At 40.1% G+C, this 21726-nt stretch overlaps 1 long non-coding RNA gene across 1 annotated transcript in view; it reads left to right on the top strand.

Moving 5' to 3' along the window:
• Positions 1-5480: 5480 nt before the first annotated feature.
• The window catches only part of LOC120400297, a 62075-nt gene continuing 45829 nt past the window's right edge, over positions 5481-21726 (top strand). The window contains exons 1-2 of the long non-coding RNA XR_005595694.1: positions 5481-5577; positions 18331-18455. This is a non-coding gene — a long non-coding RNA (uncharacterized LOC120400297). The remainder of the gene's footprint in view (positions 5578-18330; positions 18456-21726) is intronic.

Raw genomic sequence — 21726 nt, 5'->3', positions numbered from 1 at the left:
AGTTTTTGCATTGGCAATGACATTAAATAACAGAGATAGAGGGCTCGATCCTGCTCCATTGAAATTAGTGGCAGAAATCCCATTCAGAGCAGGATTGGGATCATGGTTGAATTAATTTGTACGTTCATATAAATTATGGGTTAATATCTAAATATTGGGAAGGTCTGTCCACATATGCCTCAAAGGTCTGGATGTTTATAATGTATCAGTCACAGCTGTTATATAGTACCATATATTTTCATTATATATTACAATAGTTCCACTCAGAAATATTTGTAACATAGTATACTGTTCCCAACCCATCCAGTAAAAATAAATGCAATAATTAAGTTAAATTAAATCTTTTAGGTTTGTTTTGCAATTAGTAATGAGAAACCTACCATTTCGTCTTTCCTTGGATATGGAAGCCAAACTTTTAATGCTTGGCTGCTTAACGTTAGGCCTTAAATCTTTATTTAGGTACCTAAATAAGGGCTAAAATCTTTCATTTAGGCACAGACCAAAGTAACTGCCCTGACACAGGGTGAGGACTAGAACTATTGTTTCTCAGAAAAGAACACATGCCTCCCAGGACTCCCTTTTTCTGCTATGTAGAGTAATTTGCATCATCCCTTCCTAGGATGCAGCATGCTACCCAACCACCCTGAATGCATATGCTGGCAGAAACATAGGTCTGCCTACACATTGTCTCTCCAAACCCAGAAAGCTCTTGGGGAAAGCATCTAGAGCACTGTCCCTGGTCTATACCAAGTGCCTCGGCTGAAATTGTGCCCTGTCCTTATGTGAATCATGGTTTTTGTCCCTCCTACACTGCCACATAAGGACACTAGAAGAGATAAGCACTCATTGTTGCCATGAATTTAAACTGGAATGGTGAGTGCTTAACATTCCAGAATATCAGGCAACTCATTTAGGTACCTAAAGTCCAAGTTCTCACAGCCTCACTAATGCTGAGTACCGTGTGAAAGTCCCACTGAAATCTTTAGGCCATTTTCTCCCACCCTTTCTGATGTAGAATTATACCTTGAAGTCAAAGGGATAGTTTGTGGAATACCAAGTAATTTAACTATTTTAGGACTAGATAGTGCCTTCAGGCACAATCCTGAGCAAGGGGTGGTGCATAAGCCATTTCATCCCAGGAATAGCCTCAGGAGGAAACATCCTCCTTCCTGTTACTCCATGCTGCAGGGGAGGGTGGCAGTTATTTGCTGCTAGCCTGTATCAGCAGTAAATAATGATACATCCTGCCATGACTCAACTGCGCTGGCTAGGGTATTGCTCCATCCATACCTTGCCTTCCCTACCCACATGCCATAAGGGGAGGAGAAAAGAATGGATACACAGTACACACTCTTGCACACACAGACGCAAGATCCAGATAACCAAGCCAGGGAGGTAAGAGGGTTCTTACATCCCCTTTACTCCCTTGCATGGGCATGGAGTACAAACCACAGTCTAACCCTTATTTACGGTCAGCTTTGATGACTAAGATGAAAAAGCTGAAATGTAGCACAATTAAAGAACAAGTGCAGTCCATAATCCCATCATATGAGTGATCTGAAGAAATGCTACTAATAAAACCATAAGATTAAATAAATTTTCATGGCAGTATTGAATGTCCTCATACAACTCTTAATATGTTGCTGCAACTGGAAAAAAGTTTAATATTTTTTAAATATGTTTAAAATCCCTTATGTTTCCAGAAAGATAAAAATGAGTTAGAGCTCTCCATAACAGAGGCAGAAATATCCGAGACAATAAAGTGTTTAAATTCCAATAAAGCTCCAGATGAAGTTGGTTTCCTGCTGAGCTTTATAAAATATTTCAGCCTCAGCTGATTCCAATTTTTTTCAAAAGATATTTAGAGATGCTGAGGGGAATGGGACCTTTTTTTTGCTATTATCAGACATAGCTATTACCTTGTTCCTAAAATGCTAGCAATGCTTTACAATATACCAGATACCGTTTTTTCCTTTAAAAAATTCAGTGGCCTTTATAACAAAATATTGTTACCACAGTTCCCTGCAGAGAATGACTTCAGCCTATGAAACATGAAAAGGTTGTCCACTTTACCAACATTTTATATTAGCCCTTTGCCATAGCTACTGGAAGCAAAAATGAGACAAACGGTATAAAAATGGGTGTGAAATAACATAAAGCAATACATTATAATAGTTGTGATCAAACCCCAGATACTAACCTCTCTGCACTTTAGAGAGGTTATCAAAATCAGGACAGGCAGTTTGTTGAAGGCTGATTGGAAAATGTTCCTCCCCTGCGCAAGCAGTGGAGAATGTTTAGTTTAGACATTTTAAGTTCTTGGATGAAAAGTTGACATTTTCTGTAGAAACCAGATACTTCTCATGAAAAAAGTAGCTCAGTCAAAAACAGAATTTTCCTTCAAAAAACAGTTTGAGCATAAAATTCTCAGCCCTAACTTTGTAGCTCAAGATCATCTCTATTTTATTTACTGTTCCATCTCACACATTTCATTGCAAAATATATATGTATATTTACCACAGTAGTCAGTTCTACTGGGTGCTATTTGGGAGGGATAGCTCAGTGGTTTGAGCATTGGCTTGCTAAACCCAGGGTTGTGAGCTCAATCCCTGAGGGGGGTATTTAGGGGTCTGGGGCAAAAATCTATCTAGGGATTGGTCCCCTTTTGAGCAGCAGGTTGGACTAGATAACCTCCTGAGGTCCCTTCCAACCCTGATTTCTATGATTCAAAAGTATGGATGAAGACTTAACTTTCAAAAACCAGTTCCCATGGGTACTAATGTATCTAACCCTTGCACACAGCTCTTGACAGACATTTGGACATAGGGATCACACTGAAAAGGACTTCTCTGATCATCTTTATTTTCAAAGGTGGGAAAAGAATATGGCATCTTTCTGAAAGATGCTACAGGTTAAAGTTAGTTACTGTTAATAGAAGTGGTAGTTAGAATAATTAAGTAGAACCCCAAGTATTCCACAATTGTGCAGCTGCATAATTTGCTACAAAATGCAATCCTTGTCTTAGAATTATGATCCAGAATTTAAACTAAAGGTAAGATCTTCAACCAGCATAAATTAGGGTACCTCTGTGGACTCCAGCTGAACTACATACGCTGAGGCTCTAGTCCTCTCATTCCAATAGTTTGAATTTTCTGTGTACTCAAAGTATGTAGAGACCTGATCCTTTTCATAAAAGTGTGTCACATCTATCACTTCATATTTCAACATAATATATGTTTATACCTTCCCCAAGGACTGCACCTCAGTGTAATGGGAAGGCTTGTGTGCTCCGTGACTGGGAGAGCTGTGTTTACAGGAGTATAACTGGTGGGGCCACCCATGCCATAGGGGTCGAAGAGTAGGAGCGAGACCAAAGACAGTCCATCTGGTAGGAGGTTGAGAGTTGGCTAACAACCCACTCCTGTTTTAAAAAAAAAAAAAAAAAAAAAGCTACAGAAACCTACACGACTGCTCAGCTCAACATACTCAACTCACCTAGACCTAGAAGAGCCATGATGAAACAAAGTGGCCAAACCTATAAGGAAGCTATTCTCCTGATGAATTTGCTCTCTCCTAGATCTGTAACTAAAATCAATGTGTGGACTCTGTATGAATCTGGTAAAATGATAAAAGAAATGGACAGATATAAACTAGATATACTAGGCCTAGTGAAGTGAGATGGATAACTTCTGGACAAATAATTTTGTCATCTGGATGCATTCTGCTATATTCTGGGCTATCAAATCCCAGTGATGTACATAGTATCAGACCCACACTATCTCTATCAAGAAGGGCAGTTAAAAGCTTGATATAATGAGCAGCAGTTTCAGAAAGGATTGTAACAACACGATTTACATCAGAGTTCCAGAAAGTGTCCATTATTCAATGCTTTGATCTAACAAATCAAGCAAGCCAAGAGGAAAAAGAAAACTTCTGAGAACTGCTACAGAGAACAGTAGACAAGGTCCCAAAAATGGATGTCCTCTCACTGATTGGAGACATGAATGCTAAAGTAGCAAATAACAATAGGGGAGTAATTATGGAGAAATAAGGCATTAGTGAATTGAATAAATATGGTGAAATGTTTCCTGATTTTTTTTGAATGATTGCCTGGTTATTGGAGGAACTATTTTTCCTCTTTGTGTGAGTCAAAAGATAACTTGAAGGTCACCAGATCACAGAGCAGGGAACAAAATTGATGACATTACAATTTGGCGCAACTGGAAAAGAACTTTACAGGATGTATGTAGCTGAAATAGGGCCAATGGAAGAAAGAACCATTCATTATTGGTAGCTAAATTGAGAATAAAAATAAGAACAAGAAAACAAACCAAATAACAGAGGTGCCCACATATAACATCACCAAGTTAAAATAGATGACAACACAACGAGAGTTTTTAGAATTGCGCTAGCAAACAGCTAACAGGTGCTTGAAGATGAAAATGATGAAATAGGAGAAAGCAAATGGGAATGTTTAAAGGAAACTCTCTCAAAAAACTGAGAAGAAGTGATGGGATTGAGGAGGAAACACAATGAATGGTTGTTTAAGGATACATGTTTAAGGCTAAACAAAATTGTATACCTTGTGCTCCATGATCTATCTCCACTAGCTTGGGAGAACTTGGCTATCCAAAGGGGGCAGAGATGGGCAAGAAGAATGTGATGCCATGAATTTGCCTCTTGTTCTATACTGGCTGCCTGCATGAAGGATAGTAAGCCACATTCCGTACAAGAGGTATAGTAGTGGCACTCAGTCTTTGCACATCCAGGAAATTCTGGAGGCAGATGCTGGCTGCTGTTCTCCCTACAGTGGTGTGACTTGACACTACTCCAGACTCAGAGCTGTGTCAAAATGGCACAATCCAAGTCGTAGCTATGGTATCAGAAGTGATACCTAGCAAGATGTTCATAGGGAAATAAGATAGACTGTCACCATGTGCAGAATCAAGTGACCATTGGGAAGCACAAAGTACCATCTAATCCCAATAAAGAGAAACGGTGCACCCAATCTGACAGATATATTTAGAGAGAAAGGAGAGACAATTTTTATTCCAATGTCCGCAATACTAGGGAGCACAAGAAAGATATTTACTCATATTATCAGGAATCATAAAACGTGTCATCAAAAGGTATAAGGAAATATGTGCCTTACTCGGTGAGAAAGGAGAGAGAGCATAGATGACAATATAGTATGTAGAAACATGCTACGAGAATAAGAATGGACACTTGACAAATGGACACAGTTGATGAAACCCAAATATAATGTATAGTCCTGGCCACGGAGGATCTTACCTATCTCTGCCAGACATTTGAGGGTTTTGTCTTCTTTTACGCTTACGTAACATTTGTATAGCTTGTAATGCCAATAAAGTCTCACTGCATTGATTTAAGCTCCAAATGGATAATTGGATCAAAGTCGATAGCTGGAGTGAAAGTATGTATGTGTGTGTGATGGAACAAAGATCAACATTCTAAAGGATGACATCAGCAAGGTGGCCCACCAGTGTATGTAGGGCTCTTGTGTGCTTTAAAATAGAAAGGAACGGAGAAGGTAACTGAAAACATGATTCAGTGCAAGTAAGTTGTTTGTTTACAACTTGAAAAAAAATCATGGTGGAATTTAGTTTAAGGACCTGGAACTCAAACTGAGGGTTTCTTTGAAGGAGCTGGATAGTCCCAGTATTCAGGAAGCCTACAGAAAGTGGTATCCTACCTGCTGCTCAATCAGTCTGCTGATCTCAAAAGAAAGCAGTGAGATGACATGTGGCTGAGAGAACCAGCTACAGCTACAGTATATTACAGTCACGGTGTCCAGAGTAGTTCTGAGATGGAGAGACTTAAGCTAGGTAAGAGAAGATGGGTGAGCATTAGGGTGGTCTCCAGCTGTCTGGGGAAGGGAGGCTCTTCCAACAGTTCCAAGTAGGGCCTGGTGTGGAGTGTCTAGGATAGGATACATACTTGTCACTTTTCTCTTACACTAACTTGCCTTCTTTTTCACTGTAGTCTCACTACCTCACCTACCAGGTTAAGTGTGAACTGATAACCAAAAGGGTTATACTCATATATTCTCATACATGGTGATTTTAATGTCTCTGGATGTCTTTTCTAAAGATTATCTCTCTCTCTGTCCCCTCGACTTTTACAAATTTTTCTCTCTGTTTCTCAGCCAAATCATTTATTGGTCATTGCTTAGACCATGTTTTCTCTCATGACTTTCTTCCTCTCTCTGATTCTGATTCTCCTCTTCAGCTGGCTTACCACTATTTCAAAACATTTTCTCGTCCCTCCATCCCCTGTGCAGCAATTCACAGTCACAACAATTATAGCTCCTGTCATAAATAAACAGATAGTTAAGGGTTAAGGTCTCTTTTACCTGTAAAGGGTTAACATGCAGTACCTGATGACCACCTGACCAGAGGACCAATCAGAAACAAGATAATTTCAAATCTCTGTGGAGGGAAGCCTTTGTCTGTGTTCTTTGTTGGAGCTCTCTTTGGATTTAAGAGAGGTCAGTGATGTCTCCAAGTTCTTCTGGAGTAGTTTCTACTATTTAATAGTAAGTATTCATTAGAAAGGCGGATTAGTTTTTTGAGTTGCTTTCTATATTTGCAATTGTGTGTTTGCTAAAGGAAATTCTTTATTCCTGTTTGCTGACATTGCTTTTACTGAGAAAGGGGGAGGGGGAATTCTCTCCAGAGATTGATAAGTTTAGACCCTGTGTATTGTTCCAGCTTGGTATCACAGAGACAGTTACTTTCTTTTTATTCTTTAATAAATTCTTTTCTTTTCTTTGGACTTGGTTAATTCCTTCTTTTGTGGAGATTCAAGGGAAGGGGAGGGGGAGGTGAGTCCCTCTTTGTGTTGAGTCAAGGATTTGACTCGGTGTAATCTCTCCAAAGCAGGCTGGAGAGAGGGAAGGGGGGAGGGGAACTGGCTGTTTCTCTCTCTCTGGTGAGATTCAAGGTGTTTGAATCTGTGTTCCCCAGGGGAAGTTTTTGGGGGAACAGGGAGTGTGTCAGACACCTAAAAACTGACTGGTGGCAGCGAGAACCAGATCTAAACTAGGATTTTAGTTTAGAGGGAAACCAAGGCAGGTCCCCACTTTGGAACCCAACAGCTCTAAGTGGGGGTGAGACCTATGGCAGCTCCCGAGATTTATACTTCAAGAATCCTGTCTAGAGCTGTTAAAATAACTGATTTTTTTTTCTGGCAATTTTGAAAAATTTAAAAAGAATGTGTTTTGGGTTGATCTGGAAATGAATTTTTTTTCTAAAATTTTGGCAAATCAAAATTCTGGAAAAAAATCATTTCAGGTCAAAGGATATATTCCTTTTCAATGTTGAGCATTTTAAATTACTTTAATTTTTTTAAAAATAAATTTAAATGAAATTTACTGAGTACAGTACATGCTGTTGGCTGCAGGTGACTGGCAAACAAAGTGACCCAGCACAGTTCTGGGCAGTAGTCCCTGTTCTAATGTGATGACTGGGTGGTACCATGCTGCTTAGGGTCATGGACCCATGCGAGATCATTATTTGTTGCCAACTCCAACAGTTGTTTACCATGTGCAGTTGCATAACCCCACTCGCTATGATGATTATTAAAGTCACCAGCTTACACTGCCGGATGCTTAAGCCTTGGGAAAACTTGTGGACCCTATGTTTCACCCAGAGGCTTATATGCATTTGTGATATGAAACCCACTCATTGTGCAAAAGGGTTTAGATTCAATATGGATAGCATCACTGTACGTGGCTCGGCCATGTTTCACATGGAAATCATAACTAAACAGATTGAAACCAATGATCTTAAACTGACGTGCTTCATTCAACATGATGTGAATTTCTTGTAGACAAATAGTCAGTTGGAACTTCCTTTGCCAGAACACCAGTAAGTTCCCACTTGGCAGCAGACATCCCTTCAATATTCATCTGTAAGACTTTTAGTGCCAGACCACTGGCTAGAAAATCATTGTCTGAAACCTTTTTGACCGGTTGACTGAGATTCGTGGTAATCGAAATTCAATCTGCTAGTTGGATTGGATTGTCCATTTCTCCAGGTCGTAGACAAGCTGCCACTGGATACTTACAAGGGACTCATCATGAATACTGATCCATTTTCCACATAGTGAACATCGTCCACTGTTGATTCAGATGGTAATGGGTCTTCCAATTATAAGGAGCGTACTGAAGCCTAGATGGAACTTCTGCAAGGCAGATTGGGACTCTTTTAGAGTACTTAAAACAGATAATTATAACCATCCCATTAAACATTATCTCTGTGGAAGATGCATTCCATACTGAGGCAGTATGAGCAGTCAGGTGATCCAGAGATTGCGGACCATCTTATAGAATCATTGGATGCTGCTCACTGGGCTTGATGGGAGGAAGTGACAGTGGCACTTGACTTTACGCGATCAAGCTGGAAGAGCTGGAGCGTAATTCTTTGACTAGGTACAGCTCAATGTCCATGTGCACAAAGCAGGCCAGCAGTTACTCCAAATCAGATTGCCAGTCATCTGTTTGAAGGTCATCAAAGCTCCTGTTGACAGAGTTGTAAAATGACAGGTACATGATGAGTGGCTGCTTTTCCTAAGAAGTAATCCAGCCGATAGTAAGATGGAGTCATTCAACTAGTCTGGAATTGTATAAAGAGCTGAATGATTTAAAAAAGGGTACAACTCCCATATATGATAGAATTGCACCTTAATTTATGAAACATCTGGGTCCAACTTAGGAATGGCTTGTTTGGTTTTTCAGCAGAATTCTGTGGAAATCCAAACTGCTTAAAAGCCGGCACCAAGAGTAGGTCATTGCCTTGCTGAAACCTGGGAAAGAGCCACACTTGCCTTCAATCTACAGACCAATTTAACTTCTAAGTGTCTGTTTTAAGGTGCTTGAGCATCTAATTTCACAAAGAATTTCACCAACTGTGGAAGGCATCCTGGCAAGCTGGTTTTCACCATGGTCGTAGTAAATGTGATCAAGTGCTGGCACTTACAACATTCATCAAAAATGGATTCCAACATAAGCTGAAGACTGGTTCAGGTTTTTCTTGATCTGACTGTGGCATACGATACGGTTTGGCACATAGTCCTTTTGGTGAAATTGTCTAGAACTATGCCAGGTTGGTTTGTATGGTGCAATGGCTCTGTTTCTGAGAAATTGCTATTTCCATGTGCATATTGGTGATAGAACAAGTGCTTGGAAGCACCAGAAGAACAGCTTTCTGCAAGGATCAGTTATCTCCAACATTATTCAACTTATATTTGAATGACCTAACATATACCAAGTCTCGCAAGTTTGTTTATGCTGATGACAACATGCCTCAGCACTCAGTCACACTTTGACATATTTGAGAATGTTTTGAATGCAGATATGGTGGCTATGGCTGATTATTGTCATTGGTGGTGCCTCATACCAAGTGGAAGTAAGACTGTATCCAGTGTCTTCCACTTATATCATGCACAAGCAGGTAGAGAGCTGAATATAGTTCTCAGTGGTCAGCGAATAAAGCATGATTCATATTCAGTCTATCTAGGCGTCATGTTGAATAGAACTTCACATATCATGGCCATCTTACAAAGACAGTGACTAAGGTCAAAACTGTCCAGAACAACTTGGGCATCAATGCCCAAACATTACGCACTTCAGCCTTGGCACTCTGTTATTCAGCAGTGGAGTACTGTGGTCCAATATGGGCTCACTCTTCTTACACAAGGATGATCAATGTACACCTTAATTCCACGATGCGTATTATTTCAGGCACACTTAAATCTACTCCTCTACCATGGTTACCAGTTCTCTGAAATATTGCTCCACCCAGTATTAGCAGAGAGGAAAGAATAGCAAAGCTGTGATCAAGTTGCATGATATTCTATATCTACTGTTAATTAAAGGCTTGTTTAATCCATCACATAGTCATCTGCTCTCACAGTGCCCGTTGTGGATAAGTTTACCTGATGAGAGATTTATGGTGGAAGATGCTTGGTGAATTTCATGGTCTGCAGAGAAAATGACAAATAATTCTCTCATCTCAATCCCCACTCAACGTCAACCAGGCTTGATTTACCGCAATGCCTTCTCAGCTGGTTTCATACCAGACATGGAATTTGTGCTGCAACAGAATTTCAGTGGTGTTTTAGCGACAGTCCACTATGTCAATGTGGGCAGCCACAAACCAAGACACATATTGTTGAGGACTGAAAAATGACTCAACTTGCTGAAGGTCTTTGTGCTTTGAACATTGTTGCTAAGAACACTGTGACTTGGCTTGACCAGATTGCATACGCCAAATAATAAATAATAATGAAATTTAGAAGCAAAAAAAAATATTTAAGTGAAAAAACATTTTGACTTTTTCAGAATTTTGTTTTGTTGACATGAATGTGTGAAATGTTTGGGTGTTGCCATTTGCATTTTTTGACAAAAAAGCTTCAGACACAAATTTTCACCTAGCTTTATTCCTGAGTTTCCTGCTGTTTTTCACTTCAGTTTGAGTGCAGTACTCTCCATTCTTTTTTAATTCTCTTCACTCTTCACTTGATTTGACCGTTCCTCTTATCATCTTACATTTTGCTGGTCCTAACATTTCTCAGCCCTGTCTCTCTTCTTTTACTCATGTCACTTGTCCTTGCATTTGTGTTACAAAGCAACACTGGAAATAGTCCAAGCTGTCCTCTGCCTTACACTTTAAATCCTTCTTGACATACTTTACCACAAACTTTTTTCCTATTAAGCAGTACTGCTGTACCTATCTTATCAAATCTAGTAGTTCTAATTCTCACAAACTTTCCTCTACTTCTTATTAACCGTCCTTATTCACTTCCACCCTCCATCTTCTCTGCTAAATATTTTGCCTCATACTCGAGTGTTTAAGTCCATACATACTAGTACCTTATTTTAATTCCTTCATCTTTTCTATATCTACTGCTGGGCTTCTTGGAGGAACATGAAGCAATTAACACTTAAGTTTGTATCAAACTTCCAATCTATGATGTTTGAGTGGGTTAGTATAGCACACTTGTAAAATGTGTGTCAGATTCCCCTCTAGTGAATACTCCACAAAGAAGATGCTAGCCTACTTCACCTGCCAGCAACATTAGCTCAAGTGATAGTGGTTTGCTTTGGTTCTGTATTCTCCCACTCCTAATGGTCTTTGGTAGTAGTCATATTAGCAATTACTGGAAACAAGTCTGTCTACCCCTAATTTAGAGTAATATCAGAAAAAGTCCTTTGATTAATATTGCTAACTAGGTGATCTTGCTCTGTGGCTTTTCTTATTGTTAGCTCTAGTCTAGAATATATTCACATCTGTAAGAACTACTGTGGCCAACATTAAGAAGTTAGAATGTTCCATGTTACCACACAATTTTATCTGAGATACCATAGTTTACCACGGCTCTTAGAAGAGGAAATAATTGTAATATCTTAGATCCTACTGTGCATTAGCTGTTAGTGAATGCCAATTTGTTTGAAAAGAGAATGACTCTAGATGGGTTTCTTAGAGTGAAATGCATGGTTTGAGCTAAGATTATCCCATATTAATCAAAAATTAATATGGGAAAAAAGCTTCAGTTTTAAAGTGTTTAAAATATAAGAATATGAGACAGTAAATAACATAGTGGGGGTTTTATTGTCATTTAAAACTCTGCATAACATGATTGATTCATATTCTTCTTCTTATTATTCTCTCCCTGTGGAGCATAAGGCGCCAACCACTCTCCTCCATTCATTTTGTTCTTGAGCGAGACAGAAGAGTTCATCCCACTTCATTCCCATACCTTTCATTTCCTCTTCAATGGTCCTTCGCCACGTCCCCAATGGTCTACCTCTCCTCCTTCTTCCTTGTGGTGTCCATCGTAGGGCAATACGAGGGTGTCTATCAGCATCCATTCTCAACACATGCCCCAGCCACCTCCATCTTCATTGTTTGGCTTCATCCACTATATTGTTGATGCCCGTTAATCGGCTCACTTCAACATTGGTGATACGCTGCAGCCAATGTATGTTAAGAATTCGCCTAAGACACCTTCCTTCAAAGCCCCGAAGCCGACTTTCTATCTTCTTGTTGGTCCTACATGTGTCCGCCGCATAGAGCAACACAAAGCAGACGTTCGACCTATAGATCTCTACCTTGGTTTTCATTTGCAAGATGGTTGACCTCCAAATATTCTGAAGTCTATAGAATGCATTTGCTGCAAGACCGATTCTGGTAGATATCTCCTTCTGAATATTGCCATCAGCCGATATGTAACTACCAAGATATTTGAAGTCGTTCACCTCCTCCAATTCTACATCACATAACACTGTCTTCGTCAAGCTGGCTGTTTTTACTTTCATTATTTTGCTCTTACTGGCATGGATATTAAGTCCTACGCACCTTGCTACTCTACCTACTCTATCAGTCTTCTCTTGGAGGTCCGTCTGAGAGCTCGAAATCAGGGTGATATCATCCGCAAAGTCACAGTCTTCAATATGACCAGAGGGTCCCCATGTGATCCCTCTTGGCCTATCTTCAGTGGCTTTCCGCATCACCCAATCTATGACCACAAGAAATAGGATGGGCGAAATAATGCACCCTTGTCTAACTCCCGTTCTCACATGGAACCACTCGCTCTGCTGTCCTTCATGGCGAACACAACACTTATTGCCGGCATACATATCTTTGAAGATGTTAATCACTTTCGAAGGGAATCCATATATTTTTAAGATATTCCAGAGAGATGGATGGTGGACGCTATCAAATGCCTTCTCAAAGTCGAGGTAATTAATAAACAGTGGCGAGTTCCATTCAAGAGATTGTTCCATTATCGTACGTAGTACAAATATCTGATCAACGCATCCTCTCCCACTCCTAAATCCTGTTTGTTCTTCCCTCAGGATCTCTTTTACTGCTTGTCTTATTCTCTGTAACAGAACTCTGCAGAAAACCTTCCCGAGCACTGATAGCAAGTTTATACCTCTCCAATTACCACACAAAGACAAATCACCCTTCTTTGGTAATTTCACGATGATACCTTTCTTCCATGCTTCAGGTACCTTCTCTTCTTCCCACACCTTGTTGAATAGCTCCTTTAGAATCCCGGCACTCGTATTCAGGTCGGCTTTTAGCATTTCTGCGGTGATTCTATCTTCACCTGGTGCCTTGTTTGCTTTTGTCTGTCTAATAGCCTCTTCTATCTCTCGCTCTATGATAGGCCCACATTCTACCTCCATCTGAAAACTCTTTTCCTCTATTTCAACTACCTCTTCATGATTTGATCTATTTAAAGTCTCTCTAAAATGCTCTGCCCATTGATTGATTTGTTCTTTCTCTTCTATCAATATTTCCCATTCTTTCCTCTAACCGCTGTTGACCTATTGCTGAACCCTCCTGTCAAAGTCCTCGTGATTCTATACACAGTTCTTGTGTCGCCCTGCGCGGCTGCTGACTGTGCCTCTCTTGACAGACTGGTTATATAATCCCTTTTGTCTTTTCGGGCACTTCTCTTCACAGCCTTGTTTTTCTCCCTATATTCTTTGTTCGCAGCTTTCTGTTGTTCATCCCTTCCAGTTAGCATGCGTAGTTTTGCTGTCTTCCTCTCCTCAATGAGTTTCCATGTGTGATCTGAAATCCATACTTTCCGCTCTCTTCTCTTGTAGCCAAGCACTTTCTTGCTGATCTCTACATATGCCTTCTCAACATTGTCACAAAAAGTGTTTATATCACCAGTTCGCAAGTCATTTAGAAGTTGAAACTTTTTCGAGAGCTCCAATATGAACTGTGCCTTTACCGGCGGTTCTTCCAATTTCCTTGAGTCGAAAATTTGTTGCCCATAAACTTTCTTCATCTTTCTCAGTTTTATCTGAAGCTTGCTCAATACAAGATGATGGTCACCACCTACATCTGCACTTCTTAATACTCTAGTATCCAGCAGTGACCCTCTCCACTTCCGATTGATTGCAATGTGATCAATTTGGTTCCTGGTTTTCCCATCCGGTGACATCCACGTCAGCTTGTGTATTGTCTTATGTTGGAAGATTGTTCCACCTATCACCATTGATTCATATACATCAACAATATTGGATCTGAAGGAAATTTCACGATTCCTACTTTTTTTATAATTTCAGTTTTTATTTCAATAATCAATACCGTTAGAAAAGTAATTAACACATCAATTACATACCAAGCAAAATAGATGGAGGACAGATAGATATTTGGTTACCTTTTATTCAATACTCAAAGTACATTCGCCTGCAAAATAAACAGTTGTAATGCTGTTCACTCTGTAATATGGTAACATCCAGTTAAATAGAAACCTCAATGACTATATTACTGTGTAATGTCTCTTTAAACAAAAGCGAACTGTTGTAATTACTGTTTCATTTCTGATATCTACATGGCAAGGATTTGTAAACTTGTTAAAACTTCCTAAATAAATAGTTTAAAAAAACCGAACAGGTTATTTGTTATTATTATCCCTCAGCATTACATCATAGGGACTTTTTTTAACAAATAGCTTCAGAACATATAAGATCTTTAAGCATCAAAAGGGGAAAGCTACTGTCTAAAATTTATCCCCATGTGTCACCAATAAATCCTGACCAAGAACTGACTCTGTAGATTTGGGCAGTCAGGAGTTTTTGTTAAACCCTCTGTAGAATTCCTGCTCTCATGCACTCAAATGCACTCATTCTCCTTTGACTTTCCTTAAAATTCTCAGTGCCTACGAGCACTAACTTCTGGAGATCACTAATTGGGATATCTTGCACTCCTAACATGTTCTTGAGCTGTTCCTTCATACCCTTAGGGATCTCTCTAAATGCTCCAATAATCACAGGCATTGTCTGTCTAGTTTTCCATAACTATTCCACTTTGTGTCATGGTTCTTTATACTTTGCTATCTTCTCTTGTTTCTTTTTTTATGTTTGTCTGTTGGTATGGCAATATGAGTTAACATGGTCTTGTTTGTCTTCTTTTCTACAACAATTTTGTCCAGACCATTTGCTTGCCCTGTTTGGTGTGTGATAATTGCCAGATCCCATTAAATCTTAGCCTCTTCATTTTCTGGAGCGCTTTCAACTTGGTGGTCATAATACTTCATGGTTCATTTAAATCCGTACTTTCCACAAAGGCTCCAGTGCAGACATTTAGCAAACTCATTGTGTCTGTTCAGATATGCTCTCGCAGCCAGGCTCCTGCAGGCATTCAACACATGCTCTGTCATCTCTTCCTTTTTGGAAAAAACATTCTGCAGTTCAGGGAGCAGGTCTGTTGGTCAATTTTGTTTCAAACACAATTAAGCTTTAAGGACTGCTCTTGTGCAATCATAATGAGGTTTGAGGTATCCTTCTATAAGCCATGAGTTTGTTAATCTTCTATCACTAATAGATTCAATCTCTCTCCACCACTGTCCATGCATTGTTTTCTGTGTAAATCTTTCTAGTCTTTCTTTGATTTGCTTTCTTTCTCTTATGCTTTCTTGGGCTGGCATGTATCCTTGGTCATCACTTGTTATTGCAACCAGATGATTTTTTACCCTGGCTGACTCCTGGTGTATTTTGATGTTATATTCTTCATTGTCAATTGACAGATAATAGGCCTTTTCCTCCATCAGATCATTGGGTGTACATCCTTGACATTCATTACTCTGTGCATCACCAGGAGCTTTCTTGTTTGGACATCAATTTTTTTCTTCTCCTCTTTATTCCACTTGATCACTCCAGCAGTGTAATATACGGCTATTGCCCCGTGTTAATGGTTCAGATAGCTTTGAGTTGAGTTTTGTCCTTGGAGAAAGAGGAGGAGTTGTTGTTGTTATAATAATAATCTAGAATTCCCGGCTGAGATTGGGATCCATTGTGCTAGGTGTCATGCAAAGTCATAGTAAGAGACACCCCTGTTTCAAGGATATTACAATCTAAATAAAAAGAGGGAGAAATGGTGAGGGGGAACAGGAAGGATTATTCTCCCAGTTTTACAGATGGGGATCTGGGACTCAGATATATTAAGTGACTCATTGAAGGTCAGACAGGAAGTCTGAGGCATGTGCCAGACTTTGAACCCAGATTTCTAGTGCCCTAGACCAGTATGTTAACCATAAGGACATTTTCCTCCATTACTGGGACATTAGTTCAGGAAAATGTAATCTTTCCAAGAATATAGGAAATGTCTTGAGAAATAGTAATATATGTAACCTTTGACCACAGGCTGATAGTCATAGTAAGAATGTAAATGTAAAACTTTTCTGACATATTCCTAAAAATGTTTAGATCCTGTTTTAAACAACTACATTTTGTCAGTATTCAGAAGATTTTGCATTTGCTTCCCTTTTAATGGGTGCCAATCTGATCTCCTACAATACCCACTGCTGTTTCTTACTAGTTATATCTACCATGCGTGTGAGAGTTTTGCAGACTACAGAAAGAAATATATTTGAAGAAAATAGTTTATTTTTTCTCCCTGACCTACCTTGGTCAACAGAAAATAAGAACTGAAAGTGTTTTAGTACAGAGACCAGAGCTCTGGAAAATTAATGCTGATACTGCAGTGTTCTTCTAACAAAGGGGTTACAATTCTCTTTCAAGAGAATGATACATCTAAGAATTTTCTGAATGCAGATTCTCTAAGGCAACCCCTCATCAGCATGGCATAAAGATGGACATGGAAGACAGTCTCAGACTAGTTTAGATTTACTAAGTGACTGAAGGGCTTCTTAGTTTTCAGGAGAAGAAGTTATTTAATTTAAGTTGGCAATTTGTTGTCTTTTGGGATGTATAAAATATTTATTCTTTTATTTGAAATTTTACATTATTTGTATTGTTTTGTTGTCTCTTTTATTAACATATCTTAAGTCAAATTGTTTTTGCTATTTGATACTTCTGGTGCAGGCTTACACTCATTGAAAATCTATGCTTCTTTAGAATACAGCACTCTCTATATTTCCAGCCATAATGTTTTAAAATAACAGAGATTATAATGGTGATTAATCTCTATCATTGTAAAACACTTAACCCATTTTTGCCAATCCAGCATCAGTTTCCATGGAAACAGCAGCCAGAAGCAGAGGATATAGAATGATTTTTTTTGTAGATAGTAGCTATATCTTCCACTACATCTGCAAAGTCCCCTTTTTCCTAGACATCATCTATAGATTTTAGGATCCAGGAGGATTCAACAGTCTACGGTATTTTTCATTAACTTTAATTTTCGCCTATTTTGTTGGATTTTTTTAAATAAAATTCATAACTGATGCAAGGTGACCAGAGTGACAGTCCTGGATGTTGACATGCTCTATTAGTTCACAGATTAGGTGGCTGTTGGGTTAGTAGAGTTAAACTGAGGTCCAGTGAAACGTATAGGTACTGTAATTTACCAGATACAGTATAGGCACATACTGTGGCTACATCTATGCTGCACACCACTGGTGGTGGCGTGTAGTGTACATGTAGCTATAAACTGCAGTGCAAAGCAGGTTGCATCCACACTGCAGTGTGTAGCTACATTGTGTCAGAGAAAGGCTCTGGCAATGGGGAGACAGCAGGGAAAAGCTTCAGCAGTTCCTGCTACTGGAGACTTTCACTGCGATGAGGAAAGGCTCTGGCAGGGGGGGAAAGCAGAGGGGAAAGGTACCAGCAGCAGAGAGATGCCAGAGTTTTACCTTGTAGCAGAGGAAGCTAAGAGTCTTTCCCCACTTCCTGCCCCTCCGCCCCACTCCCCCCCCCCCCCAACCACTGCCAGAGCCTTTCTCTGCAGAGGGGAAGGGCTGTAGAGGGGAGGAGCTGACAGAGCTGTTCTCCACTAGGGAAGTCTCTTCCTGAGGAGGGGAAGCCTCCAGCAGCATGGAGGCAGTGGGACACTACCCTGCTAAAAATAACGGAGTAGATAGGGAGGCATAGCTTGGACAAGTAGAGAATGTACCCTTCAGGCATGCCTTTACCTTACTTGCCTAAGCCATGCCTGACCGGCTACACTGCTATTTATAAGCCTGCTGGGGGAGCTATGCAGGTGAGCACTCTACAGGCTGCTGAGAGAAACATGCAGGGTAGACGTACCTTTTGGGAAAAGGAAGGAGTCAACTTTGGAAATGACCCCTTTGGGGATAGGAGAGTTGTAGAAAGCTTATTGTTGTCCCGAGTTATATCTCTCCTTAGCTGCTTAGCAGAGTACACAGTTTCAGTGCTTTACCTTCAATCACCACCACCATCCTAGTCTTCCCATCCCCTTACGAATGGGAGCTGCATGGAATGGAGGGCAGGATTAGAAGCAGGGCAGATTAAGCACAGGACAGGAAAAGGAACCCTTTGGTAATGTCACAGCAGTCTTCTTTCCATTTGACTATTATTTTTAGCCATTTTCAGTCCCTGCTGTGTGTCATCTCCCCTCTCTGAGCCATGCTGCAGAAGCCAGGAGAGGCTGAAGGATCCACTCCAGCAGTGACACAAACACAATGACATGTTCCTTTGCAGCAGAGAGGTGAGTGACTTACAGTGATGATCAGAAAGTTCAGGGAATTAAATTAAGTGGCTGTGTCACAGAGATGGGCAAGGAGATGGGTTCAGAGACATGAATGTTTGCACGGTGCTTAGAGTGTCAGACCTATTGTGTTTTTATTTGCAGTTTGCTTTTTAAAAGAAGTTTCACTTTTAGGTTTTTCATAAATTCTAAGTTCAGAAGCAACCATTATGATCATCTAATCTGGCGTCCTGTATAACATAGGCTATAGAATACCCCCCAAAAAATAATTCCTAGAGTGTAGCTTTTAGAAAACTTGGAATGTATCACTTTTAATAAATGTTAGTTTCCTTCTGTGCAGACCCTCTTTCCTAACTATGATGAATGGGGCATTTTCTTCAGGTTCAGAATAGGCCCATATGATTCAGAGTACATGACAATGATTTGTGCCAACACACGGCAAAGACATGCTTTGTTCCTCCCACACCCACTTCCCCCCACCTCAGTCCACAAATATCCAAATTCCAGCGAATACACCAGAGGGATGGGGAAAGTGAAATGTGTTCAGAATGCACTGGTAGTTTTAACAGAAGCAGAAATCACACCACAGAAAATGGGTAGGTAACCATCTGTATGGCTTGGTTCATATACAGAACAAGGAAGCACAATTAAAGTAAGAGTAAAAGCATCAGACACTGAACAGTAATTCAAAGGCCCCGCCTCCAACAAACCTTGACTGTTTTCACCCTTGGGTGTAGTCATGCATAATAGTCAATAAACGCTGTTATCTCTGCTGCCAGTCAACAGTGAGAAGAAAGAATTCTGAATGCCCTCTCAACCCCTGAAGAAGGTGTTCTGAAGGTTGTTTAATACTGATTGAGTTCTCACAATAATATAATCTTGTAAACACGTGTTAACATTAACACAAAAGCATTGTGCAATGATGGCAATACAACTGGGTTGACAACCTGACATCCTCCACCCACAGTCCTAGTCCTAAGGTGTTAACCCTGTGGAAGTGTCCTGCCATAATTGTCTGTGATGAAGCCATAGTTACAGAAAAAAATAGCTAATTATATAGTTACAGAAACGTCAGCTACAAGGGAAGAAAACACTCACAAAGGTATGTTGGCACACATACCTCTTATGCTTTTCCTGCAGCTGCATCAGGTGCGATGGTGTACCTTGGCACGGAAATCACCCTCTGCCTCCTGCTGTTCTAGAATGTGTGTACATATGGCATTTCAGCTTTCCCTTGCCCACCAAGACCCAGGACCAGTATGCACATGAGTGGGATCCAGCTGTCTGTACAGGTTTTGCAAACCAGTTCCATCCTGTGCCCACTCTGTATGGAAGTATTCCCCTTTTCCTTCACAAACATTGGAGGGGTGGGGGGCACAGCAGGCCACAATTATCCAAATAGCATTGATTTCATTTGCATCCAGATGGATATGTAGGCATTGCCAGTGAGTTTTCAGCTGCTCAGATGCACATTCCATGATCATTCTGCAGCTCCTCAGTTTGTAATTGAATTCCCTTTTTCCTGAGTCATTCAAGTTAAAGTGAGTACAGTTTCATGAGCCAAGTTAGGAGTGGATAACCAGGGTCCCTAAAAATAATTGTTAGCAGAGACACACAGTAGAGAACCATATCATTTCTGGGGAATAAAGTTACTTCTTCTTCCCCTCAAGTACAGTCTTGATCTCCTCAACATCCTAGCATCATGAACCTTTCCAGTTTTCCAGTACGTGTTCATGAACCTGCCTGTAGGGTCCTCTAAGCCTCACTCAGAATCAGTGAATAGTAACCTTTTTTGGTTCACATACTCCCCGCTTTTGGTGGGCAAAGTACTTGGATGTGGATGCCAACACAGTTCAGAAACCCCATCCTCTGAAATCCAGCTATAATTTCCAGTCCTTTGGTTATGGCAACAACTTGTGAGCAGATGACTGTATTAATTGTCTTGCAAACCTGTACAATCCCAACCGCAACAGTGGATTTCCCAACCCTGAACTAATTTGCAACTGACTGGTAGGTGTAAAGTGTTGCCGGCTTCCACAGGGCAATAGTCATCTGCTTCTGCACCAGCGTGGACTTCCTGAATCAAGTGTTCTGGTACTAGAGGGTTGGGGCAACCTCCTCATACAGCTCCATGAAGATCTGTTTCCTCATTTGGAAATTCTGAAGCTACCACTCATCATCCCAGTTTTCCAAAATGATGTGCTCCCACCTCACCATGCTGGTTCTCCTGGACCAGAAGGAGTGGTCCATCCCCTGGCATATCTGTTTCATGGGACTAGAGTGGATTATCATTCACTCTCACACTCAGCTGTCTTTGGTGTATCAAAAGGATCTGCCCTGTTTCTGTTCAGTATCTCGCCAGTCACCTACTACACTGCATAAACCTTTGTCCCTCAAGAAGGAGCAGAACCACATCATCATACACTTGTTCCTTATCTTACACCCAATTTGGCAGAAGGGAGAGCTAAGTGGTAACTGCCATTGGCAAATGTGTGAACGCAGCAGATGGTATCAACAACACACAGCAACACCGTTCCTAGAGTGTCTACTGTGATGCACAGAACTCTGGGATACCACCCACGAAATGATAGTGCTAATATCATGTACCAAAAAGAGGCAGTGCGGACACAGTTATACACATGTACACAGCATATACCCATGTCCAGCACATAATATGTAGACACTTAACAGTGGTATGGGGTACATGCAGGAGCATGTTCACAGTCTACTACCTGAGTATGTCCAAAAGCATAGACAGAGGATACTTTTAATAACATTCAGTTACAAGGCTGGATATTATTAGAAACATAACAAAATTGATTTATATTTGTGCTATAGTATAATTAGAATGAGGTTTGCAGCATTACTAAAGATATATGGGTGCTAGTTTGAAAATATATGAAATATCCTTTCTATTACCATGCTTAAGTGCGTTATAAGTTGCTTAAAGTACAGATGAGTCCATATGTATAACTAGTACAACTATGATTTTTATATAGGTGTGGGAAAGCAGCTATTAAGATGTTAGAAATAAAATGCACTGTATTAAACAAGTTGGTTGGCTATATTTGTCTTTGCATCTCTAAGTGAATCTAGTTTTGAAACATTCCTTGATTTATAACACAACTAGATAAGAAGTGAATTCATAGAGGGAATTAATTTAACCTCGTTTTTTCTGTTCTAAAGTTGTCCATGAAAAGACTGTGATTTTCACTAATTTGTTTCCCACAAGAAACTGTTTGATAAATGTTTTGTGGGAACAAGTTTCACT

Source organism: Mauremys reevesii, linkage group 3 (assembly GCF_016161935.1).
Source record: "Mauremys reevesii isolate NIE-2019 linkage group 3, ASM1616193v1, whole genome shotgun sequence".
NCBI classification, from domain to species: Eukaryota; Metazoa; Chordata; order Testudines; family Geoemydidae; genus Mauremys; species Mauremys reevesii.
The sequence above is the reverse complement of the archived record's forward strand: the minus strand, read 5'-3'. Positions and strand labels throughout refer to the sequence as shown.